Source organism: Pleurodeles waltl, chromosome 1_1 (genome assembly GCF_031143425.1).
Source record: "Pleurodeles waltl isolate 20211129_DDA chromosome 1_1, aPleWal1.hap1.20221129, whole genome shotgun sequence".
Classification (NCBI taxonomy): Eukaryota; Metazoa; Chordata; class Amphibia; order Caudata; family Salamandridae; genus Pleurodeles; species Pleurodeles waltl.
Window position 1 is genome coordinate 796098509 of NC_090436.1, and position 26858 is coordinate 796125366.

A 26858-nucleotide genomic window follows, 5' to 3' on the forward strand; every position below is an offset into this window, starting at 1 on the left:
GTTGCGCTTTGGGGCATTTCCTGTCGCGGGCGCTAGGCCTACCCACACAAGTGAGGTATGTTTTTTATCGGGAGACTTGGGGGAACGCTGGGTGGAAGGAAATTTGTGCCTCCTCTCAGATTCCAGAACTTTCTGCCACAGAAATGTGAGGAACATGTGTTTTTTTAGCCAAATTTTGAGGTTTGCAAAGGATTCTGGGTAACAGAACCTGGTCAGAGCCCCACAAGTCACCCCATCTTGGATTCCCCTAGGTCTCTAGTTTTCAAAAATGCACAGGTTTGGTAGGTTTCCCTAGGTGCCGGCTGAGTTAGAGGCCAAAATCTACAGGTAGGCACTTCGCAAAAAACACCTCTGTTTTCTTTAAAAAAATTGGATGTGTCCACGTTGCGTTTTGGGGCGTTTCCTGTCGCGGGCGCTAGGCCTACCCACACAAGTGAGGTATCATTTTTATCGGGAGACTTCGGGGAACATACGTTAGCAAAACAAGTGTTATTGCCCCTTGTCTTTCTCTACATTTTTTCCTTCCAAATATAGGAGAGTGTGTAAAAAAGACATCTATTTGAGAAATGCCCTGTAATTCACATGCTAGTATGGTCACCCCGGAATTCAGAGATGTGCAAATAACCACTGCTCCTCAACACCTTATCTTGTGCCCTTTTTGGAAATACAAAGGTTTTCTTGATAGCTATTTTTTACTCTTTATATTTCAGCAAATGAATTGCTGTATACCCGGTATAGAATGAAAACGCACTGCAGGGTGCAGCTCATTTATTGGCTCTGGGTACCTAGGGTTCTTGATGAACCTACAAGCCCTATATATTCCCGCAACCAGAGGAGTTCAGCAGACGTAACGGCATATTGCTTTCAATAATTTGACATTGCAGGGAAAAGTTACAGAGTAAAACGTAGAGAATAATTGATGTTTTTTTCACCTCAATTTCAATATTTTTCTTTTTCAGTTGTTAATTTCTTTAGGAAACCCTTGTAGGATCTACACAAATGACCCCTTGCTGAATTCAGAATTTTGTCTACTTTTCAGAAATGTTTAGGTTTCTGGGATCCATCATTGGTTTCATGCCCATTTCTGTTACTGACTGGAAGGAGGCTGAAAGCACAAAAAATTGCAAAAATGGGGTATGTCCCAGTAAAATGCCAAAATTGTGTTGAAAAATTGGGTTTTCTGATTCAAGTCTGTCTGTTCCTGAAAGCTGGGAAGCTGCTGAGTTTAGCACCACAAACCCTTTGTTGATGCCATTTTCAGGGGAAAAACCACAAGCCTTCATCTGCAGCCACTTTTTCCCATTGTTTTGAAAAAAACTAAATTCTCACTGTATTTTGGCTAATTTCTTGGTCTCCTTCAGGGGAACCCACAAAGTCTGGGTACCTCTAGAATCTGTAGGATGTTGGAAAAAAAGGACGCAAATTTGGCTTGGTTAGCTTATGTGGACAAAAATTTATGAGGGCCTAAGCGCGAACTGCCCCAAATAGGCAAAAAAAGGCCTGGCACAGGAGGGGGAAAAGGCCTGGCAGCGAAGCGGTTAAAATCGAATTCTATAAAAACATCTATAAGCAAATAAAAGACAATACATCATACATAAAAACATAACAAATGTGTTGAGTAGCATACTATAAACATCACAAAATGATACATAAAGACATGGTATAATAATTATAATGTGCCGTGAATTACATTTATACTCTTGAAAAAAACAAGAAAAATGCACAAAACACCTAAACATAACACATCTAAAAAAAAAATCGCAGATTTGATTTGTTTAGTTTCATCTCATAATTCCATTCTTCTTTAGTCTGACTCACATTCTCACATTTTTACTATATCTCACACTTCTCCATAAAAACAGTATTTTCCATCCAAACAAATGGTTTATATATCATCATTGCAATGAGCCATTGCCATTACTACTATGGAGGGCCTCTTTTAGAACCCACAATCCATATCTGTCTCGCTATCAAGCAGTCTCTCATCTCTGTTTCCTGGTTACAATTCACAAGTGCAGGCAAGTGTCCCGTCACTACAGAATACTTTCCAAACCCTTTACTAAACTTTGCTGAAAGAACCATCCAAGTGGGCAGGCATTTGCAAGGTAACTGGCCAGGCTCACAGCTGCTATACAGAGAAAGCATCACTAAATCACCATGTATGACTTAAAACAATATCAGGCAGGACCTTCAGTTATGGCCCATAGTTTTGACAGAGTTCGATTTCACCATAGTAAGGCGAGAGACAAGGGATTCCCTAATGCTGCATACAGATGTTCCTGGAAGTGAAGGCTTTAGGGGAAATCTTTAGTGCTCTTAAGGTGGGGCTTAAATACAAGAGCAAATAGATAGTGCAGAGTGTATATGTAGAGACTAATTTTTAGTTTCTTCCAGTCTTTATTCTTTCCTTATTTTGAAATGGAAAATCAGGTGCCTCACAAGAACACCCTCTTTTCTTCTTGTTGTAGAATGGAGCACTCTTCACGGTACATGCCACTCATCTTCCAGCAACTAACAATGTTCTTAAAAGAAATGAAATAAGTATTAGAAAAATACAAATAAAAATAAAGGGAAATTAGTCCAAAGAAAAAATTGCTATTTTTGTTACCAGAATGCCTTCTACAACTTTCCGCTAACAACAAGCTTGCACATTCTTACTACTTGTATTTATCCTAGCACTCTAACCATTTTGACATAGATACATGGGAAGGGAGCAATACAAGAATTTCCATATTAAGGTAGTCATGTAAAATGGCAAGTATAATTGCATAACCTCTTTCTATTACTCTTAAATCCCAAATCTTCACTTCTCTTAAAGAAGATGATTTTTTTGCTGTGATCTCAGGTTACAAAATAAACTCTGAGAAAGATGAAGTTCTACTGCTTAACATTTTTTATACATTTGATAATTTGGGTTTTTCTTGAAAAGCTTGTCAAATCAAATATCAACATTTAGGATACTCTTGAACTCGATTTTGAAGCTACATACAAAAAAACGAAATGATTCAAGCTCTAGTGGGAACCCCCATTCCTATCTTGATGGGGTCATCTAGAGCCACAAAAGATGATGCTAATACTGATTATTTTATATACACTTGCTATGAGTTCCCCTAAATTTGTCAGTTTCTTTTGTGAAACAGATTGAATCTCTTCCTTCTCAATTTGATAAAAAAATAAAAAAATCATGTAACTAAATTTTTTAAAACAGTAATTCTTCTGGATTTCTGAATCTAATAATCTCATTTCACCAGTATGGCTAAATTTGGAAAAGGCCTTCATAAATCAATTCTCTTTTGAAGGATTTTTACAACTTACAAAAAAGTCCTCATTTATATATCCCTATATTTAAAAAAAATGTCTAGTTTATTCCAACCTCTATTCCAATCTAATCAGAATGACAGATTTACTTTCATTATGATAAACTTATTACAGTAAATCACAAAACTGCTTATTGGCCTACTTGGAAATTCAAAGGACTCACTTGCGTACATCAGTTTATCTCAAATGAGGCAATAATTCCTTTTTTAAAAGTTAGAGAATTATTTAATCTACCCATATCAAATAGAAATAACTTCACATTATTATCCCAATACGGTTGAAATTTGTAACATCGCTGTCTCTTCAATTACAAAAGGTAATAATCTTTGGTGAATCCTCTCCACTGTCAAAAAGACCCCCTTCTAAATAAATCATTACAAATATTCCCCCTTCTAAATAAATCATTACAAATATCCTCTAATAAAGATAGCTTGAAATCTAATATTGAAATTCTTTAAATGTCCCATGGCCTCCCTCTTTATGGATTAAGATTTGGCAGAAACTATATACATCTTCTTGCACTGCCAAAGCTAAGGACACCTTCTTTTTATATAAAATAAATTGTAACTTACACTGGATGACTTACATAAGACTAATCCTACTTTCCAAACCAATTGTTGGTCATGTAATGAAGGTGAGGCAGATTTAAAACATATGATTTCTCTTGTAAAAATATTTCAGATTTTTGTCATAAAGTTTGGCATCAAATTAACCATAGATTAGAGTGCATGTAGCACCTTTGACTCAGTCAAGCAAGACTTGTTGAGTCACCTGTAAGTAGAGGTGGGTGGAGATTATGGAGTCGGGCTATGTGGAACTCCGCAAAGTGGTAAAAAAACTCTACCGTACTGTGCAGAGTTCTGCGAGCAGAGTTTCCCATCACCCCTGTTCGCGTTGCGTTTTACATCAAACCTAATGCAGAGAACATCCTTGCATTCAAAATTGCACACGAACGGCACCACCCAGTTTGCATGGGCACACCCATCTTGTTTTTAACCCTGTTTAGGGAGCTGGGCCTGTTCTTTATCCCTTAATTATCTTTTCGGTCCTCCACCCCGTCTAATTAAACTACTTCTCTTTTTTATTTAGTGTATTAGTGTGCCTTTTTGTGTTTGTGTAATTTTATGATTTTTTCATTTTTTCATGCTTTTTGTGACTTTTCGTATTTTTGTTTATTTTTCCCTATGCTACCTCAGCTATTTCTTTTCTCCTGTTTCTTTTTTCTTCGCCCCACCACCCAGTGCAGTGGCAGAGCAGGGCAGTGCCGGTGAAAAGGGAAGTGGCAGCTCTAGGTCCCCGAACTGCCTGCAGCAGCCATGTGCCTTGTGGGCAGTGGTGCTGCGAAGGGGTGCAGCCCAGGCCCGTCTTCTGTGAGACGGCGATGGCAGCACTGGTTTTCTATGGGTAACTCTCTTCTATGCTGGGAGCAGGCGGCAGGCCTAGCAGCGGTTACCCTCTGTGGGACCATGTGCAGGTGTAGTCAGCGCACCACTCAGGTGTAGTGCACCACCCAGCAGCTGACGCACCACTGGGCAGCTATCATCAACCGTGAGCAAGACCTGATTGACTTGCTAGGCATCAAGATTCTGGGGGCTCAGTGAGTATATTAATAACTATATTATTGTGTTTGTGTTCTACAATGCTACCTTCCTTTCAGAATAGCACTCAGAGTTAAATTACGTTTAGTTATGTTAAGAATATTATTATATGATCCAGTTAGAACTAGGTAGGTGCTCGGCGCAACTTCATTGTAGTTGTCAGCGCTCGCTTTGGCTGATTATTTAAGAAGCCATTGCAATGCAGACCTCTGTCCTCCTGCCACAATATGAATTAGTGATATCAGTGAGTTAGCATTCTCTGTGACTTTCTTTATGTAGTTTTTACAGTCCCAAACAGTTTCATAGTGATGTGTAGTTCTAGTATGCATCTATGCATTGCAGAAAGGGTTGGTCAATAAAGGGGTGTAAATGGGTTCGTTATCTGACGTATGCAAGATATTGGAAGAATACGACAGGCACTGCTATTTGAGGGAATAATACTGTTTTATTTATATCTTGGCCAGTCCTCTCTTGTTCCTCTTCACAAGATCAGCCCTAATTTCTATTTCCTCAAAGCCCCTTTTCTTTTCTCTTTCCAGGCTCTGGTGGTGTCTTGGCTCCGTCTTGAGGCGGTCTGGTTTCCCGTCCTCCGGTCGCCCGTATTCCCCAAAAGAAAGGAAAAATAAAAATAATCAGGTAAGTGAAAATGAAGTAGGGCTAAGGTAAGGGATCAGATAGGGGTTAGTAGGGGTTGTGAAACAGGTAGGGGCGGCGGTGCTGGTTGTGGTGGGTTTCTCTATTTATTTATTGTGCCTTCTCTCCCCTTTGTCCCGGACAACCCCTTCTCTTCTTTCTAGGGTTTCTCGGGAGGTGTCCCAGTCCGTGGGTTAAGTAAACGGGTTTCCCCTCTCTCTGCAGGTCTATGCCCTTCTTTTGAAGAAACCTCCCCGTCCTCCCTTTTCTCCCCCACCTCCCTCTTTTCCCTGTGAGCCAACCTGACAGAGTCTGCCAGGCAGGGTATAGTCGTACCTGGGAGGGCCACGTCCCTCCAAGAGCGCGGCCGGCATGTAGGTGGTCCCCCGATTTCTCTTCGGTCGGGTTGGGGGTCGCCCACTGGTTCTTCTTGTCCTCGAGGCGTCCCGACTTCCGGGTCTCTCCCTCCGTCTCGATCACTTTGCTGGCGGTGTCTTCCTCTCCCTTTAGCTCCTGGGTGAAGGTGGGTTCTCCTTTCGTGCTCTGCTCTCCTGCCACGGTGTTTTCTCGCTCTTCCTCCGGCTCCTGGATGATGGTGGTTTCCTCTCCTCGGCTTCTCCGCGTTCTCGGCTCCTCCTTTTCCTCCGACCTCTCTCTTCGTCCGTCTTCTCTTTTCCTCTTTATGACGCCCTCCGCGTCATACGTCATTCTAGGGGAATCCTCCTCCGTGCCCCGGGGGTATCGGTTTTCTTCCCCGACGGGAGCTTCGGACCCGGGATCGGCACCTCGCCCGTTACACATCCCCTCCCTTGGATGGGGCTGTTCGAGCCCCCCAGGTCCCGGAAATCGAGACAGATAGTCCGCTTGCCCCATAAGGTCCCCAGGGAGATGACAAACCTGGAAGGAGAAAGGTTGAAGCTCCATAAACCATCTTAAAATGCGAACGTTGGTATCTTTATACCTCGAGAGCCAGGTAAGAGGTGCGTGGTCGGTGTATAAAAGGAAGGACCTCCCTAGGAGATAATACTGAAGACTTTCCACAGCCCATTTAATGGCCAGGCACTCACGCTCTATTATGGGATAGTTCTGTTCCCGTGGAAATAGCTTACGACTAATGAAGACCACTGGATGGCTTATCTCATTTTCATCTTTTTGAAAAAGTACTGCACCCAGGCCTACGTCCGATGCGTCCGTTTGGAGGTGGAAGGGACGGCTGAACTCAGGACATTTTAATACCGGTTGCGTGGTTAGACATCGTTGTAAGGTACGATAGCTATGGGACTGTAGAATAGTTAAACTTGTGATGATCTTAGGTTGACCTTTCCTCAACAGGTCAGTGAGAGGGGCGGCCACTGTAGAGTAGTGGGGTATGAATCTACGATAATATCCCACTAGTCCGAGGAAGGAACGGATCTCCTTTTTTGTACTGGGTGCTCTTATGCGTAAAATGGCTTCAATTTTACTCATTTGTGGTCTAATATTCCCGTTTCCAATATGATACCCCAGATAGGGAATCTCATTGAAGGCCAGCCGGCTCTTGGAAGGATTGGCGGTCAATCCGGCCGCCGCCAGTGCTTTAATGATCAGTTCTAAATGGGATAAATGGTCTTCCCAGGTTTCGCTATGAATAACGATGTCATCCAGATAGGCGGCTGCGTATCTGGTATGTGGTCGCAATATAGTATCGATAAGTCTCTGAAAAGTGGCGGGGGCCCCATGTAGTCCAAAGGGAAGTACGTTAAAGTGATATAGACCGGAAGAGGTGGAGAACGCCGTTTTTTCTTTATCTGCTTTAGCTAAAGGAATCTGCCAGTACCCCTTGGTTAGGTCCAGGGTAGACATGTATTTAGCTTTACCCAGCCGTTCTAGAAGTTCGTCTACCCTGGGAAGAGGATACGTGTCAAATTGGGACACGGCATTGACTTGTCTAAAGTCGATACAGAAACGTATAGATCCGTCCGGTTTTGGCACTAATACCACCGGGGAGCACCAGGGACTTTGGGACGGCTCTATAATACCCATGTCTAACATCCTTTTTACCTCCTCTTCAACTATGACCTTCCTTGCTTCGGGAATGCGATAGGGGCGTAACCGGATTATTTTTCCCGGTTGGGTTATAATCTGGTGGTGGATTAGATCTGTTTTACCTGGAATCGGGGAAAATATGTGGGGCTGCTTATTAAGGAGTTGGTTTAGTTGTTGGTTCTGTTGCACTGTTAACTCTGCATTTCGGAGGGGTACCTCGCCCCTTGGGGGGGGGTCCGTGGGGCACCACCCTATTTCCAGCTCTTTTACTGTATTAATTAAACAGTTCATATTTTGATCCACCTGTGATTCCTCCCATCTTTTTAGTAAGTTAACATGAAAGATCTGAAATCGGTTGGGATTAGTTGTTAGTTGTAGCTTATAGGTAACAGGAGTTACTGCTGCTATTACTTTATAGGGTCCTTGCCATTTTGCCAAGAGTTTATTGTCTGAACTGGGTAAAAGCACTAATACTCGGTCTCCCTCTACAAAAGATCGCACTTGCGTGTTCCTATCATAGTATCGCTTCTGTTTCTCCTGGGCTTTTTCCATATGCCCTCTCACATCTTCCCATATTGTTTGTAGTCGAGACTTTAACTCGCTAGTGTACTCTAGGAGAGGCTTTTCCCCGTTTTCGTCTTCCTCCCATAGTTCAGCTGCCATGTCCAATAGGGTTCTAGGCTGTCGCCCAAACAGCAGTTCGAATGGACTATGCCCTGTAGAGGCTTGTTCATGGGTTCTGACCGCATATAACACTAGAGGAAGTTTCTTGTCCCAATCTTTACCTGACTCGGAAATCGTCTTTCTCAGGAGGGTCTTCAGGGTGCGATTATACCTCTCTACTAATCCGTCTGTCTGGGGATGATAAACCGCTGTCCTTAGCTGTCGTATCCCTAATATTTGACAGATCTGAGCCATTAGGTTGGACATAAACTGGGTCCCTTGGTCCGTCAATATTTCTCGGGGAAACCCTATTCGTGAGAAGAAACTTATCATGGCGTTGGCGACACTTTTGGTGCTAATACTGCTTAGGGGGATAGCTTCCGGATATCTAGAGGCGTAGTCGACCAATACTAGGATATATCGGTATCCCTTGGAAGACGGTAGAAGTGGCCCGACTAAATCCATTCCTATTCTAGAGAAAGGTACGTCAATATTGGGCAGAGGATGTAGGGGGGCTTTTTTCTTGGGTCCGGGATCGATCAACTGACATCTAGGGCATTGTTGACAGAACTTTCTGATATGAGAAAAAACCCCAGGCCAATAGAACTTCCTTAATAGGTACTCCTCGGTTTTCTCTCTCCCATAATGACCACCCCCCGGCTGACTATGGGCTAGATGCAACACCTGCTGCCTATAGGGTTCGGGAACCAATAATTGTTTCTTTTCCCCTCTCTCGTTACTGGTGATCCGATATAGCAGATTTCTATTTATTATAAAGGAGGGACCCTTATCATCTATGGTTCGAGGTTTGGCGCTTTTCCAGGCATGGATCAGACTGGGATCGTCTCTTTGACTACATCGGAAGGGTGGAAGACCAACGAGGGCGAGTACCTGTGCATTAAGACTATCGTGGTTCATATCTCCTCTTCCATAGGACTTCCTGGCTTCTCGTTTCTCTCTTTTAGTGGGTTTATAGCGGATCACCGGGGTTGGTATGGTTAATTCAGAAAAAGGGGCGCTTCCCAACCAGGCATCCAGGTCATTCTTACTCTGTGTGCTGTCTAAGAGGATCGGAAAGTCTTTAAAGTCTGTTCCTATGATGGCTTCTTCCACCAAACCTTCAACTACCCCCAGCCGTATGGGGGTCTCCTTTCCTTCCCAAAAAAGGGTAGTCCATATTAGGGGGTATTCCCTTGTTTCCCCATGAATGCAGCATATGGATACCGTGAAATCCGGGTCAAGGTTATGCTCAGTAATTAGGTCCGCTCTAATTACGGACTGGCTACATCCGGAGTCGATGAGCGCTAACGTATCCCTTCCATTAATGGACACTATCTTTTTGTATTGGGTTTCTTTCCCCCCGGTGTAGAATACCCGGCCTCTCGTAACCCCTATTTCCATGGGTTCGGGTTTTCCGGCCTTCAAAGGACAAAAGCGGGCAATGTGTCCCCATTCCCCACAACTAAAACATTGGGGCTGCTGCCCATATGGCTTTTCCATCCCTCGTATTCTTCCCGGTTCCCCTATTGGCCTTTTCCCCGTGGCTGCGGATTGTCCCGGGTTTTGCCTAACGGGTTGAGGTAACAACCGCGGGAGTGGTGTTTTGAATTCGAGGGAGCGGTGGAAAGCGCAGGCCAGCTCAATAGTAGTATTCGTGTCGGGGTTTGGGTGTTGCTTGATCCAATGGCGAGTATTGGTGGGTAGGGCATCTAAATATTGTTCTAGGAGGATGGCCTCGATAACGTCTTCCCTATTCGTCCCTATGGGTCCAAGCCATTTGAGACCTAGGTCTTTGACCCGAAAATATAAGGCTCGAGGGTTCTCAGCGGGGCCCCACTTGGCCTTCCGGAAGCGAACCCGATAATGTTCTGTATCAAAGCCGACCCTTTCTAGGATACTCTTCTTGATGTCCGGATAGGGCGTTGTTCCTCCTGGGTTAACCGCTTGATATGCTGCTTGAAGTGTCCCGGTTAGCAAGGGAGCGATATATTGACCCCATCTGTCCTGCGGCCAGGTGGCTGAAAGGGCAACGCGTTCAAAGTTAGTAAAGAAGGCGTCGGGATCTTCGCCTTCCTGATATCTCTGCAAAACGGAACTCGGTACATTTGGATGTACCCTAGTTGCGGCAATGGTATCAGTCAAAGTTTTTATGGCGTTGTCATGTACCAACTGATTGTTGGCCATGATAGTGGCCTGACTTTTAAGTGCATTTTGCAGAGCCTCCCTTTCCACCTTGGCAGCCTTCTGTTGTTCCTCCCATACAATTTGCAGATGGCGTTGGCCCTCAGCCAGTTGCTGCATCATGTCGGCCATTGTGGGTGCACCCTCCATTTTCTAGAATTCTCCTGTCGCTTGTTCCAATATCCCACTTCTGACACCACTGTAAATGGGTTCGTTATCTGACGTATGCAAGATATTGGAAGAATACGACAGGCACTGCTATTTGAGGGAATAATACTGTTTTATTTATATCTTGGCCAGTCCTCTCTTGTTCCTCTTCACAAGGTCAGCCCTAATTTCTATTTCCTCAAAGCCCCTTTTCTTTTCTCTTTCCAGGCTCTGGTGGTGTCTTGGCTCCGTCTTGAGGCGGTCTGGTTTCCCGTCCTCCGGTCGCCCGTATTCCCCAAAAGAAAGGAAAAATAAAAATAATCAGGTAAGTGAAAATGAAGTAGGGCTAAGGTAAGGGATCAGATAGGGGTTAGTAGGGGTTGTGAAACAGGTAGGGGCGGCGGTGCTGGTTGTGGTGGGTTTCTCTATTTATTTATTGTGCCTTCTCTCCCCTTTGTCCCGGACAACCCCTTCTCTTCTTTCTAGGGTTTCTCGGGAGGTGTCCCAGTCCGTGGGTTAAGTAAACGGGTTTCCCCTCTCTCTGCAGGTCTATGCCCTTCTTTTGAAGAAACCTCCCCGTCCTCCCTTTTCTCCCCCCACCTCCCTCTTTTCCCTGTGAGCCAACCTGACAGAGTCTGCCAGGCAGGGTATAGTCGTACCTGGGAGGGCCACGTCCCTCCAGGGGCGCGGCCGGCATGTAGGTGGTCCCCCGATTTCTCTTCGGTCGGGTTGGGGGTCGCCCACTGGTTCTTCTTGTCCTCGAGGCGTCCCGACTTCCGGGTCTCTCCCTCCGTCTCGATCACTTTGCTGGCGGTGTCTTCCTCTCCCTTTAGCTCCTGGGTGAAGGTGGGTTCTCCTTTCGTGCTCTGCTCTCCTGCCACGGTGTTTTCTCGCTCTTCCTCCGGCTCCTGGATGATGGTGGTTTCCTCTCCTCGGCTTCTCCGCGTTCTCGGCTCCTCCTTTTCCTCCGACCTCTCTCTTCGTCCATCTTCTCTTTTCCTCTTTATGACGCCCTCCGCGTCATACGTCATTCTAGGGGAATCCTCCTCCGTGCCCCGGGGGTATCGGTTTTCTTCCCCGACGGGAGCTTCGGACCCGGGATCGGCACCTCGCCCGTTACAATGGGGTTGAGAATTGAGAATAGAATCAAAGATCATTCATTGCAATCCATTTGTTCCAAATGTAGTTTTTGTTAAGGACATTTGTAATAGGGAATTTAGGATTAGTATAGCCAACTCAATGATAGTTGATACTAGAACCATCTGCAATCTGATTTAGATAAGTACAATGTTACCGTGTTTGCCTGTTTAAATAATTTTGTGGAGATTAGCTGTACCACTAATCTATTTTTTTAATCTTCTTCATTTTTTACATCAGCACCCAAGGGCAAGAAGAGCGGCACAGAGGCGGGTCCAGCAAGAGCTGGGGAGGAGGCGCCGACAACCAGCGCCACTGCTGAGGCCTCTGCTCATCCCAGTGAGTCCAATCATGTATTATTTGTATTATTTCTCTAACTTTTATCTCTCCTCACTGTTATACTACTTTCAATTTTGCCTTGTTTATTTTTTTATATTTTCTCCTTTCTTTTCCAACTCACCTACTTAATTTTTGTTTCATTCCTGTTATCCCTGCATTATCTTTTTTTCGCTTTTTCATTGACCATTTTATCCCACCCCTTCATTGTGCTTCAATGATTCTGAGTCATCTTCATCATAGGCTATAGCTCTGCCCCTTCATTACAATATGCTTTTGGTTAGGTTGACTACATGGCTTTTCTAACACTGTGAACCAACAAAATGGCCCAGAGTGATATTTTTGATAGAAGATACTGCAGTGCTAACTGAACTCTAGTGATTTATTGCAGTTGCATTTTGTTTGTTAAAAAAAATTAAGTAGAGGTGTACCTGGCATCTAAAAACTGTATAATATTTTGTTTCTAGCCACACTGACCACCAGTGCCGGCTCAAGTGCTGCTGCAGGAGGAGATGGAGCGGGGGGGAAGAGGCAGCAGGGACGGGTGGTAGTAAGTCACATTGCTTGCTTATTGACAATTACCATTATACTCACTAGCTACAATGGCGTTGTCATGACTCGTGATCGTGAACCCCCCACTTTACCAGCTACTGCAGGGGTTGAGTTATGACCTCTAATATCTGCAACTAAGCAAAAGCTCACATAATGTATACAAAAAAGTGATAGCTTGATGGAAACAGGAAAGAACAGAAGGTTAAAAGAAAGGATGGGTGAAATGAGTGAAAGGAAAGGATGCATGGGTGGGTAAAAGCAAGCATGGGTGAAAGGATGATTGAAAGAAAGGGTGGATACTGAATGGATGAACAATGGATTTGCAATTTTGGTGAAAGACTGGATGAGTGAAAGTAAAGCTTAAATCATGGTCGCTATGGTTGAATATATGTCGGAAGAATGAAAGGATGATGGAATAATTGTTTGAATAGTTAAACAAGGGAGCTCTTCTAGAGAGGGGCATGCTGCTCACCTACTTCAATTACTTTGTTTTATGGTTATCAAAGCTATGGTTCAAAGTGGGGGCATTTTAATTTGTGTTCTTCTAATCCCTTGACTCACTGTATTTGTTAAGCGAGAAAGATATGTATCCCACCCATCATCATTTATCAACACCCTCCCTGCCCATGGCATTTCGGCACCATGTCCGAAGAAGTGCAGTATGGTTCAATTTGTGACTGCAGTGTTGGTTGTGCAATGTGTATCTGCTTCAGTTAATGCAGCATTTACATAGTGTTCAATGCATTGAAAAGCAAACAGCCAAGGTATGTTTCCCTTCGCCCACTCAGTCACCTCTCTTAGTACTTCATTCCTTTATTGTTTTCTAAGTTCTTTTGTCGCAGACTACCATAAAATTTGAAAAATCAATTTTTGGCATGTGTCACAGTTTTATGGCCATGTGAAGTGTTTCCAAAACATATTTCATGGTTTCCAATAACAGATTTTCTTCACGCCTGTTCAAATTTTTCCCTTTAGAGTTGTGTTTATTACAGTGACTGAATAAGCCAAAACGTAGGCACATGGTGAATTGATGATCATTGACACCCCTCTAATCTATAACAAATGTTCTACCTACCTGCCCAATCTCTTTGCTTTACCCTACAGTAGAATATGTCAAGTTTCCTTTCCTCACTGCCTAACAAATTAAATTGCTGGAAATATTTTGTGGTGGTGGGTGAGGAGAGTGAGTAAAGTGGGATTTGTAAGTGCCTGATTTGAAGTCTGGCATAAGGGATACTCTGTGACGAACGTGCCAAATACAATCTATATAGCCGGTTCCTTTCCCTGTAGTGCAGTGCATTATTTTCTGTACCATCTACTTACAGCAGACAGGATATATATCTGCATTTTATACGTAACATGTGTGACGTAGTATCTTATTTATTATTCTTCTACCTCTTTGGAGTCAGGTAGAAACAAAGTGAAAGGCATTTGGAGAAGAGCAGGGCTGTTGCAATTCAAGGCTGTTGCAACAACAGCTGTCCCAGCTGCAGACAGGAGCAAAGTACCTGAAGCGCTGGCTATCATGCCTCCATTAGTTTGGCAAAACAACTTGTATTCTATAGTGCATAATGCCTTACTCATAAATGAGAGGTAATTTATTTTTTCCCCACTAAAACTGTCTGTTTAGTTACTAGGAAAGCCTTTCAAAGAAAAAAAATCAAATCACTGTTTTTTTAATCTGGTGTTATTCTGCGTTATTTTTTTCTACCGGACAGTCAGTGAGGCATGTGTGAGTAAACAAATAAAATTGGCCCAGTCACTCTCATAATCATATCAAATTCCAATGTGCCTCGGGGAACAGCAATGTACTGCTACTGTGCCACCCACTACGTAGCTTGAAAATAGTCTTTTCTCACAGCACTGTTTACAATGTGCCTTTCTTATTTCTGTTTTTCTCAAAATAGCTACTCCTGCTGTTCTACCTGCACTACCAACCAGGCCGGAGATAGTGGTCCATCTGTGGCAGCAGAGACTGGAGAATATACAGGGCGAACATTGGTGGGTGGTGGTCAAAAAGAGTAAAGAGACAAAAATACCTGCTGCTGACCCAGGACCCAGTTCAGCAGCATGCCAGCCCCAGCCTCCAGGCTAATATATTGCTGGCACTGCCACCAGCTGGCAGGGTCCCTGACTGCCGTTGCTGCCACCCTGTCTACCTCAGACAGGCAATTCCAGGTTTTTGTCCGGTAGTGGCTTGACTGCACTGAAAGCTGGGTAGGGAGCACAAAGCTGAGCTTGGACCAGCTCCAGACACGTATGGACAATGCCCTCTTCTGAGCACCTTTTTATTTTTTCTTCTGGTGGTGGGTGGAGAGGGTGGGGAGGGAGTTGGGACTGAGTTTCCTTTTGGACTTTTGTTGGACCTTTTGGTGACAGGGTTATTTGTTTTGGGAGAGGGGTGGGCCTATTGTGTGTGGAAAGGGTGGGTTTTCTATTTGTTAAAAAAAGAGGACGTTTTATACCTCAAATGTTTATTTTGGTGTTTTAGTTTGCACTGCTATCTTTTAACGTAGCCTCTTTTTTAAAAACTCTGCTAAAAAGGTGTATGTCATTTACTTATACCCTTGCACTACTGCTCTCTGTAGCTATATTGACCACTAGGGTATGATTGCCATTGCCTATTTTGCCTACAAAACCTAGATACAGACAAACAACATCTTCTTTAGTAGTTAATCGCGAACTAAACAAGTTCAATTCAATCCATTGGTTTCTTTTAACTGAATAGGTGAAGTGAGGGCTAATCCCTCAGTCTTCTTACTGCAGGGTCTTTCCTAAGGAGGCATCTAAAGGGGTGGTAGTAGTAGTAGCATGCTAGCACACTAACAGGGAAGACATAAGGTGCCCCTCACACCTGTGCAAACTCCAATTGCAGGATTAATGAAAGGGTTATCCATCACTGTAAACTAGATTGAAAGGAAACGGAGATTTAATGGGTGATATATTATATCATAACTTTAGGAAGACTAAGACCAGACTACCACAGTGACAGTATTTGACATACAACAAAGAAGACCCGTTATGATAATAAAAACTAGCAATATCAACTTCTTTTGAGCAATGGGGAGCTAGTATTTAGAAACTAAACTTAGGAAATGAAATCCTTGACTAAGGAGAACTGGGCAGTAAGTCAGAAGTGGTTGGCCAAGGTTAAGCGTTTATGCAACACACAACACAAGCCCTTAATGATGATGTTGATGGGGCAGGTGTGGAATATACCTCAGGTAATAGAAGGTCATGCAGTGAGTTGGTGTCACTTTTACCACATCTGCCCCATGAAGTATGTGATCCATTTATGATATAAATTAAGTCACACCTCAATAAATCATGCAGCCAAGGGGAAGTAGGTTAGGAGTTCGATTAATGGATGGGAAAGGGGATTTGGGGAAATGTATGACAAAGACAAACGCTACACAAAAGAAACCACAACAATATTCATTGGGGTGCTGAGCAGTACACCATGATCAAATTGTTGTGGAAGGGAACAATGAAGGGATAAGTAAGACACAGCTCAGTTAAACGCATTGCAAACAGTCCTTCTGCACTGTAGAAACCCAAGATAGTATATCTCTAAATGGTATGTCTTCTAGGTTTGAAAACTACAAATTATGGTGGGTTGAAGTTAACCCACCCAGTTCTAAAAAACATGTGATTGCTAGAAGGAAAATTATACTGTATAGGAAAATTGGGCGGGCATCTACATTCTCCTTAGAATGTCCATCACTCCTGGGTGCCTGACTGAACCTGTCCGGTAGGTAAGCTGGAACCAGTTGAGCTTTCAACCAGTTTTGTTCATGCAGGACAGGACTAGGAGAAGGTCTGCATATAAAAAAACAGTGGCTGTGTTACAGAGTAAAGGAGGAGGACAAAAGGAAGCAAGGTAATCTTCATGAATAGTCGGGAGTGTACCAAGAAGACTCCGAGGCAGAGCAAGAACATAAAAAGGAGTTTCACATTTGAGCCAGCAATGCAGCAAACACACACTTAGCCGAATTTCTCAAATCAACGCACTTCTCTGCTTTCCACAGAGCTGAGTGAGTACTAAGCCTCAGAGACTTTGCCATCATCATGGTTTCTCTCTGAAGTCTATACCTTTCTCCTTCTAGCTGTTGAGGTATTCCCACGAGTCCTTCCATCCTCCTTCTCCTGAATCTGAATAGCTGTGTCCCAGGCACAAACCAAGGGAGGTAGACCTGTTCAGTGCACTGCTGTTGAAGAACAAATAGATAAACAGAACATGAGTATGTTGTGTAGATTTGTGGTAACTAAAGTGACTGGTCTGGTATTAGGAATCAGAAAAAAAGAGTGGCCCTATAGGTAAATTGCAGGAAAAAATGATCACCCATCAGTCCCAAAACATTGAAAATCATTGGAAAAAAGTTTGCAAATTTGTTGAACTCCCTCCCTCACTTTCAGCCACCACATACATCCTCAATCATTACTCACAATCACTAAATATATCTCCACTCATTGGTGAAATGGTTAGTAGTTACCTCTTCCAATCCAAGCATGGTGGTTGAACAAAATATTATCTCCTCTTTGATGGTAGCAACACATTGAAATTTGGTACTGGCAGGCTTTTAATCAATGATTTTCTGGGGCAACCCTACTAGGTTGTGTAAAAAAAGGATAGGCATTGGCATGTGAGGGAGGCAAGCCGCGTCTCTAATGTCCTGAAAAGAATGTGGAAGCTTCTTCACTGCACATGGATCCAATTCCAGTCTGGCCATAGGTGTGACTAAATAATGGTGGGGCAGCATAAATCTGGCACAATAATGTTCCACTAGCATTTCTTTGCAAAGAAAGCAAGAATTTCAACGAAAAACAATTTTAAAAGTTCTGTGATGGCACTGACATACTCAGTCCAGGAAGTAGAGTTTGTCCTCAAACTCAGGTGGTTCACCCAGAAGTTGATCAGCAAGCACACTAGATTCTGACCAGTAATCCTCGTCCTCCTCCTGTGGTGTTTCAGGAACAGTGTAATCAGGGGGTATAAAATGCTAGTTTATTTTGATAATGGTTAATCTCTCAATGTTTTGAGGTTAGAGACTGGTCCTTCTCACTGTTACAACTGCACCAACTGCACTGAACACAAGTTCAGCAGACACCCTGGATGCATGCAGAGCCAGATACTTTATTGCCAGCCTGCAGAGCTCTGCCCATTGACACACCTTCCCATACCAATACACCAATTGGTTTTGATCCACATACACCTCTTTTGGGTCATCCAGATACTCCTGGAACATCCTCTGAAGTGTCATCGGTGCTGCCAATTGCTCGACCTCTTTCACCTTTGCCTCTGCATTGGACTTACCTACTACTTGAAACCAAGCAAATGCAGAAGTTGGATCCAATTCTTCTGATGCTGTTGTTGACATTGTTCTTGTTGTCAGTTTTGGCTGCTGTGAGACAAGACTGCCCTCTCTAGAAGTTGAAGGTGGCACCCCAGAACTGCGGAGTGGGACTCCCAGTTCCAGCCGTTCTCCTTCCAGTTCTCTGACTTGCTCAACAATCCACCTCTTGTATTTTGAAACATCCTCATCAGAATAAGGAATGAACGTGTGAAGAATTTTGTTGTAGCATGGATCAAGTAGGGTGGCACAGATTTACTCTTTGGAGGAGATAATGTCATTTTGGAGTCTTGAATTCCATGCAAAGCGAAGGATTAAACTTTCAACTTAGGCATGCGCTTCTGGATTTTGACTCCGAGTGCAAACCTTTCAGACACCTTCTTTAGCTGCTAAACAATGGGATAGCTTGGCACATTGTACTGTCCTCCATGCTAACTTCCCATGTGAAAACCTCAAAGGGAAGCAGCATCAGTGTCAGGTATTTGTATTTGTCTGCAACCATTATCATAGCTTTCTCAATTGTATACTCTCTTGGAATGAGATAGTCATTGCTTTGCTCAAACAGACATTGCAATATATAGGGCCTGATTCTAACTTTGGAGGATGGTGTTAAACCGTCCCAAAAGTGGCGGATATACCACCTACCGTATTACGAGTTCCATAGGATATAATGGACTCGTAATACGGTAGGTGGTATATCCGCCACTTTTGGGACGGTTTAACACCGTCCTCCAAAGTTAGAATCAGGCCCATAATAGGTTGAGTTCCGGTGTTGGCACCTCCGGTATCAGGGCTTTAACTGCTACTCTAATGCCACGCTAAATAATCCGCAACTGTTTCTGGGCTTTAAAAGAATGGCTGAAATTAATGCATATTTGTCTGCGGGTGGTCAGTATGTTACTGACTATGGGGGTCATTACAACATTGGCGGTAAAAGCCGCTTACCGCCGTGCAGAAGACCGCCAACACACCGCCGCGGCCGCGGAATTCCGCCACAGCTATTATGACACACATCTCGGAATCCGCAAATATCTAGACACCCACACAAGTCCGCCACACCAAAGGTCAGTGTTAAACTGGCGAAAACAAAACCTCCACCTCCACGCCAACAGAAATACGCCCATGCTATTACGACCCACGAATCCACGCGTCAGTCTTTCAACCGCGGTATTCCATTGGCGGTACACACCGCCGCGCTCAAAATACACACACATCTCCAAAACACCGCCACATTGGACAATTCCAAATACACATACACACACCACTCCCACACTTCCAATACAATATAAAACACACACCCACATCACCCACAAACCCCTACGACCACAATTGAGAAAGAAGTACAGAGAGACAGCACAGAATAGACAATCCCACCACACAGAGGCACACAACACCATCACCCACACAACATCCACGCACAAAACACCACACACCACTACACATCACCACACACATCAATACTGACACCACCCCACACATCACACACACCACCCCATGTCACGCCAAAGACATCCCCGCTTTTCCAAGAAGGAGCTCCGGGTCATGGTGGAGGAAATCCTACGTGTAGAGCCACAGCTATTTGGCTCACAGGTGCAGTACACATCCATAGCCAGGAAGATGGAGCTATGGCGCAGAATAGTCGACAGGGTCAACGCTGTGGGACAGCATCCAAGAAATCGGGAGGACATCAGGAAGAGGTGGAACGACCTACGGGGGAAGGTGTGTTCAGCGGTCTCCAGGTACAACATCGCGGTTCAGCGGACTGGCGGCGGACCCCCACCTCCTCCCCCACAACTAACAACATGGGAGGAGCAAGTCTTGACCATCATGCATCCAGAGGGCCTCGGAGGAGTCGGTGGAGGAATGGACACTGGTAAGTCAAATCTTAACTATCATATCCCCACCCTACCTGCATGCTATCACACCCCCCACCCTCACCCCCTCCCCTATCACCCAAACTCCTCACTAATGTACTAAGAACACAAACCACACATCCCAACACCAAGCCCTGCATGACACAACTAAGCATGGACACCCATCACTAAAGCATGCTCACTGCACATACCCGTAACAACCCCTAACCATCATCACACAAGCCCCCACACAGGAATGCTTGCACTGGGGTACACGCACACCCACCCATTGCACACCATGACACACACACATGCAATAATCATGCTCTTATGCCCCTGCAGGATCACGAAGGACCGTCACCACACCGGAGGGTCCAGACAACTCCACTCCACCCACAGAAGAGGCCCACAGTGACAATAGCAGCTCTGCCCTACTGGATCCTGATGACCAGCCCGGACCATCGTGGGCCTCGGGACAGTCGGTTCCCCTTGCACAGGCACAGCCCAACACTGACCTTCCACCCTCTGGTAACACCAGCACAGCACCCACCCAGTGGGCCCAAACCTCCGTACCCAGGACAGGTCAATCAGCTGTGTGTCCACCACTACAGGGAACCCAGGATAACCCACCACCCCTACAACAACAGGGACCTGGGGGCAGTGGTAGTGGGCACACGGTCCAGGGGACGGAGGCACAGGAACACAGGGGAACTGGGAGGGCTGCTGTGCGACAGGGGACGGACAGGCCAAGAGAACCCACTCTCCACGAGGCCCTCTTATCCATCATGGGAGCATACCACCACTCCCAGGAGACGATGGCGACGGTCCTGGTCAAGTTTCAGGAGACCCAGCGCCTGCAGGAGGACCAGTATTTGGGGTTCAGGGAGGAGCTTAGGACCATCAGCTCCGCCTTGGGCACCATCGTAGGGGTGCTGAAGGACATACAGCAGACCTTGAGGGACACCGTGGCACTCCAAGGGGCCCCTGACAATAGCATGGACGATGAACTGCCCACCAACGCCGCCGGCGCTAGTGGACAGGATGCCCCACCACAGGACCACCACACCAGCACCCCACCCCCTGCAGACGGACAACCACCACGCAAGCGGTCCCTGAGATCCAGGAACAGGTCAGAGCAAGATGGCAAGACCCCGCCAGGAAATGAGACCACCCTGATTGTCCCCCCACTGTCCCACTTTCTTACCCTGTCCATACTGAAACTACCCCAGCTCCACTTCCTATGCCCATATGGGCAGTGCACCTGTGTGATCAATAGACTGGACTCTGCCATGGACATTCCACCACTGTCCCCCATCACCATTTTAAAACCCCCCTCCATCTTTGAGCACTTAAATAAACACCCCTGAACCACAAAACAATCTGGAGTCAGTCTGTGAGTTGGTTAATTTGTATAATCAATGACAGTGTCAAAATGCGTACACTATTGTAAAGCCAACATACCTATACCACACATCACAAGTCCTTGAAGGATGCAAGCAGATGACACACGTTGGTAACCACACCTGTGAAACCGTAATGGAAAGGTACAACTCAGTGACCAAATACTGCTATTAAGTAACAGACAGGATAGAGGTAGAAGTGTGAAAGTGAAAAAAAGTTTTTCTCACCTGTGTGTCACTGGAAATATTGCTGTATGACTGACTCCCTGTTGTCGTTGTCTTCTTCCTCAGCTTCCTCCTCATCACTGTCCACAGGCTCCACAGCTGCCACAACACCGCCATCTGGACCATCCTCCTGCAGAAAAGGCACCTGGCGTTTCAAAGCAAGATTGTGAAGCATTGAGCAGGCGATGATGATCTGGCACACCTTCTTCGGTGAGTAGAATAGGGAACCACCTGTCATATGGAGGCATCTGAACCTGGCCTTCAGGAGGCCGAAGGTGCGTTCGATCACCCTCCTAGTCAGCCCATGGGCCTCATTGTAGCGTTCCTCTGCCCTGGTCCTGGGATTCCTCACTGGGGTCAGTAGCCAGGACAGGTTGGGGTAACCAGAGTCTCCTAATAGCCACACACGGTGCCTCTGGAGTTGACCCATCATATCAGGGATGCTGCTATTCCGCAGGATGTAGGCGTCATGCACTGAGCCAGGAAACATAGCATTTACCTGAGAGATGTACTGGTCTGCCAAACATACCATCTGTACATTCATCGAATGATAACTCTTCCGGTTCCTGTACACCTGTTCACTCCTGTGGGGGGGGACCAGAGCTACATTGGTGCCATCAATAGCACCTATGATGTTGGGGATATGTCCAAGGGCATAGAAGTCACCTTTCACTGTAGCCAAATCTTCCACCTCAGGGAAAATGATGTATCTCCTTACGTGTTTCAGCAGGGCAGACAACACTCTGGACAGCACGTTGGAAAACATAGGCTGGGACATCCCTAATGCAATGGCCACTGTTGTCTGAAAAGAGCCACTTGCAAGGAAATGGAGCACTGACAGCACCTGCACGTCAGGGGGGATTCCAGTGGGATGGTGGATTGGTGACATCAGGTCTGGCTCCAACTGGGTCCATAGTTCCTGGATAGTGGCACGGTCAAACCTGTAGGTGACGATTAAATGTCACTCCTCCATTGTCAACAGGTCCACCAGCGGTCGGTACACCGGAGGATTCCGCCATCTTCTCAATTGTCCCAAATGATGGTGCCTAGGAAGGACAACAACGACCACAGAGTCAACATTTTTCCAGGTATGTACCCACAGTTACACAGAACACGACACCAAACACAAAACCCTTCCTGTATGTGTGTTGAGTGTAGGCCTAGCTATGTGTGACGCAGAAGTAAATGAAGCCAAGTGGGCCCCTGAAATGGCGGCTGCCTGACCTATAAACTGGGACAATGGGATTGTGGGGTAACTGCGTTGCCGTTGCACACCGTCGCGGTAGGCGGTCATAGACCGCGGCGCAATGCTGCATTGGTTAACATTGGACCCTATGGGTCCCAGGAGCCAATGAACAAGTGCGCCGCCGGTGATGATACGCACCGGCGCGGACGTCACTGCCATTTTCTATCTGTTCAATCACTCGATACCTGATCTTCGACAGGAGAGGACCTACACTGCAAGTGCTGCTGTGACCTCGGTCTGGAAGCGACGATGGCTGCTGCGTCTGGGGAAAGGGCCCCTGCCTTCACTTCTCAGGAGTTGGAGAAACTAGTAGACGGGGTCCTCCCCCAGTACACGCTACTCTACGGTCCTCCAGACCAACAGGTTAGTACACAGGTAGCACATTGTATGGGCTAGGCCTGGGTGGAGAGGGCTGGTTGTCAGAGGGAAGGGGGCAGAGTTCAGGGAACATTAATGCATGTGAATGAATGTGTCACATGGCTAGGGCAGGGAGGGGGGACACTCACTTTGACGGTGCAGTTGGTAATGACTTCTCATTTTCCCTTGTGCATGTCATTTAGGTCAGCGCCCACCAGAAGAAGGACATTTGGCGCGCCATCGCCAAGGACGTCCGGACCCTGGGGTCCACCAGAGACGGGGCACCCACTGCTGGAAAAGATGGGAGGACATTCGCCGCTGGAGCAAGAAGACGGCGGAGGCTCAGCTGGGGATGGCCTCCCAACGTGGGAGGGGTGCCCGTCGCACCATGACCCCCCTGATGTTCCGGATCCTGGCGGTGGCCCACCCTGAGTTGGATGGGCGCTTGAGGGCATCACAGCAGACACAAGGGGGTGAGTACAACCTCATTCTGGTTACTTGGCGCGCAGTGGAGGGGCTGGCTGAGGGAGGAGGGCTGTGGGTGTACCTAGGCCAGACAGAAATACGTAGGCTAGGCCCCTCCGTAATGCAGGCCATGTGGCACTCTAGCCCACCGCAGTAGAGTGCCAAGTACAGGTATACATGCCCCTGTGGCATCCATGTGTGCAGATGTCCACCATAGCCATGTAGGCCAGATCCCAGAAATTGCATCTGTAGAGGCCAGGAGCACGGCGTAGTGCAGGGGGCTGCTGTGTCTGTATTGTCCGCCAACGGTAGCGGTATGCCATGCACTCAACCTGTCTTTCTTCTGTCTCCCCCCCACCCCCTTTTTGTGCTCTCCCTGTTCTTTTGTGCATCAGCATCATCAGGTGGAGGTACAGTGGCACCGGAGCACAAGGGAGCTGCATCCCACATGGCCATGGAGGGCCACACCACGGACTCAGAATGTACCAGTGGGACGGAGGGCGAGGGGAGCTTCACGTCGGCCACCGGATCACCAACCAGCGACACGGACTCGTCCGCCGATGGGAGCTCCTTGTGGTGGCGGCACCATCTGTGCGCCCCACTTCTACAGGTACAGCCACCACCTCCCCTACCAGCACCACCCTCCCAGCAGCCCCTCAGCGTTCGCCCCGTGCCCGCTCACCCAGGAGGGTGGGCATCACCTTCGCCCCAGGCACCTCAGGCCCTGCCCCAGTCACCCCTGCTGCCCTCAGTGAGGAGGCCATTGACCTCCTCAGGTCACTCACTGTTGGGCACTCTACCATTGTGAATGCCATCCAGGGTGTAGAAAGGGAGTTGCAACACGGTAATGCATTCCTGGAGGGCATTCATTCTGGTCAGGCTGTCCTTCAGCAAACCCTGCAATCTCTGGCCTCAGCACTGATGGCAGCCATTGTCCCTGTGTCTAGCCTCCTCCCTCCAACTTCCTCCACCCAGACCCAATCCCCTGTACTCCAGTCTATCCCAAGCACACCATCAGACCAGCATGCACACACCTCAACACACAAAAGTAGCTCAGGTAAACATAGGCACCACACAACCCACAGGCACTCACGCAAGCATCACCCACATACAGACACAGCAACATCCACTGCCTCCACTGTGTCCTCCTCCTCGTTGTCTCCCTCCTCCCTCCCAGTGTCGTCTACACTCTCACCTGCATGCACTACATCTACAGCCACTAGGACTCGCACCACAACACCCAGCACCACACCCCGCTCACCTGCAATCACCACCTCCACTCCCATTTACACGTCCCCTGTGTCCTCTCCCAGTGTGTCTGTGACGCCCCCTCCCAAAGTACACAAACGCGGGCACCCACACACCCAACATCCATCCACCTCACGACAGCCTCCAGTACCTGCACCTGCACCCAAAACACCTAAAGTGACACCTCCTACAACAACCTCCTCTTCCTCCACTCCCAGACCCCCTCCAGCTACTCATCCCAGTGTACGTCAGAAACTGTCCCTCTGCAAAGTTAACCTTTTTGCCCCCACCCCCACCTCCAATTCATCAGTCCCATTGTAGCGCCTCAGCCAAAAAGCCTCCAGTACCAGTGGTGCGTGTTCAAAGTGTGTGGAGTGCACCGGCCACCAGGGCAGGCAGTGTGACACGGAGCCAAGGCACTGCCAGTCCACCCCCTGTAAAGGCTCTGAAGTTGGAAAGTGGCCGACGAGACCGTGTGAAGACTCCTGGAGGCAAAACAACTCACAGGGGTCCCAGGGGGATTGCAGAGTCAGCTGCGACTCCTCCAAAGGTGGGGAAGGGCCAGAAGAAGTCTGCACAGCCTGGTGTGAGCATCACGGCGGAGAAGGGCAGCATCCTTCCCGGCGGCCGGGGCGCCACCGCCAGCACCGTCGTCACTGGTCAGGAGACCACCGTCACCGCCGGAGTCAGTGCCCAGGAGGGCCCATGTATCGTCACTGGTCAGGAGACCACCGCCGGAGTCAGTGCCCAGGAGGGCCCACGTATCGTCACTGGTCAGGAGACCACCGCCGGAGTCAGTACCCAGGAGGGCCCAAGTATCGTCACTGGTCAAGAGTCCACCGCCGGAGTTAGTGCCCAGGAGGGACCAAGTATCGTCACTGGTCAGGAGACCACCGCCAGAGTAATTGCCCAGGAGGGCCCCGGCAGCCATAGCGCCGCTGGGCAATGAGGGACCGTCATGCCACACACCAATGCCCAGTCCAGAGAACGTCATGCCTCACACCAATGCCCAGTCCAGAGACCGCCATGGCAAAAGCACCGCTGAACAGTCCAGAGACCGCCATGGCAAAGCACCGCTGAACAGTCCAGAGCCCGTCATGGCAAAGCACCGCTGAACAGTCCAGAGACTGCCATGGCAAAGCACCGCTGAACAGTCCAGTGACCGCCATGGCAAAGCACCGCTGAACAGTCCAGAGACCGCCATGGCAAAGCACCGCTGAACAGTCCAGATCCACCATGGCATAGCACCGCTGAACAGTCCAGAGACCGCCATGGCAAAGCACTGCTGAACAGTCCAGAGACCGCCATGGCAAAGCACCGCTGAACAGTCCAGAAACCGCCATGGCAAAGCACCGCTGAACAGGGCATGCGCAGCTGAACAGGGCAAGCACCGCTGAACAGGGCATGCACCGCTGAAGAAGGAAAAGGCTGCCATATCAAGCATCGTTATCCCATGTGCAGCTGGGACAGTGACGGGACAGGAACTGTCACGGGGAGACTAATCCAGTCTGGGCACCAGTCCCCCTCCAGAACCAGTGGAGAGATCCATCCACTCTGTCTGTCCTTCACAGGATGAAGCACTCTGAGCACCAGTCCCCCTCCAGAACCAGTGGAGGCTGTTATCTACTTGAGAGACTGTGGCTTTGCACTCCCCAGGATGGTACAGTGGGCAAACCAACCACTGTAGAGACTTGAGAGACTGTGGCTTTGCACTCCCCAGGATGGTACAGTGGGCAAACCAACCACTGTAGAGACTTGAGAGACTGTGGCTTTGCACTCCCCAGGATGGTACAGTGGGCAACCCACCCACTGTATAGACTTGGGAGACTGTGGCTTTGCACTCCCCAGGATGGTACAGTGGGCAAACCACCCACTGTAGAGACTTGAGAGACTGTGGCTTTGCACTCCCCAGGATGGTACAGTGGGCAAACCACCCACTGTAGAGACTTGAGAGACTGTGGCTTTGCACTCCCCAGGATGGTACAGTGGGCAACCCACCCACTGTACAGACTTGAGAGACTGTGGCTTTGCACTCCCCAGGATGGTACAGTGGGCAAACCACCCACTGTAGACACTTGAGAGACTGTGGCTTTGCACTCCCCAGGATGGTACAGTGGGCAAAC

The 26858-nt window shown here is 47.2% G+C and overlaps 1 long non-coding RNA gene across 1 annotated transcript in view; it reads right to left on the reverse strand.

The window, feature by feature from the left end:
* Positions 1-216: 216 nt before the first annotated feature.
* LOC138287634 (uncharacterized) overlaps positions 217-26858 on the reverse strand; it is a 241012-nt gene continuing 214370 nt past the window's right edge. The window contains exon 5 of the long non-coding RNA XR_011202258.1: positions 217-2522. This is a non-coding gene — a long non-coding RNA (uncharacterized lncRNA). The remainder of the gene's footprint in view (positions 2523-26858) is intronic.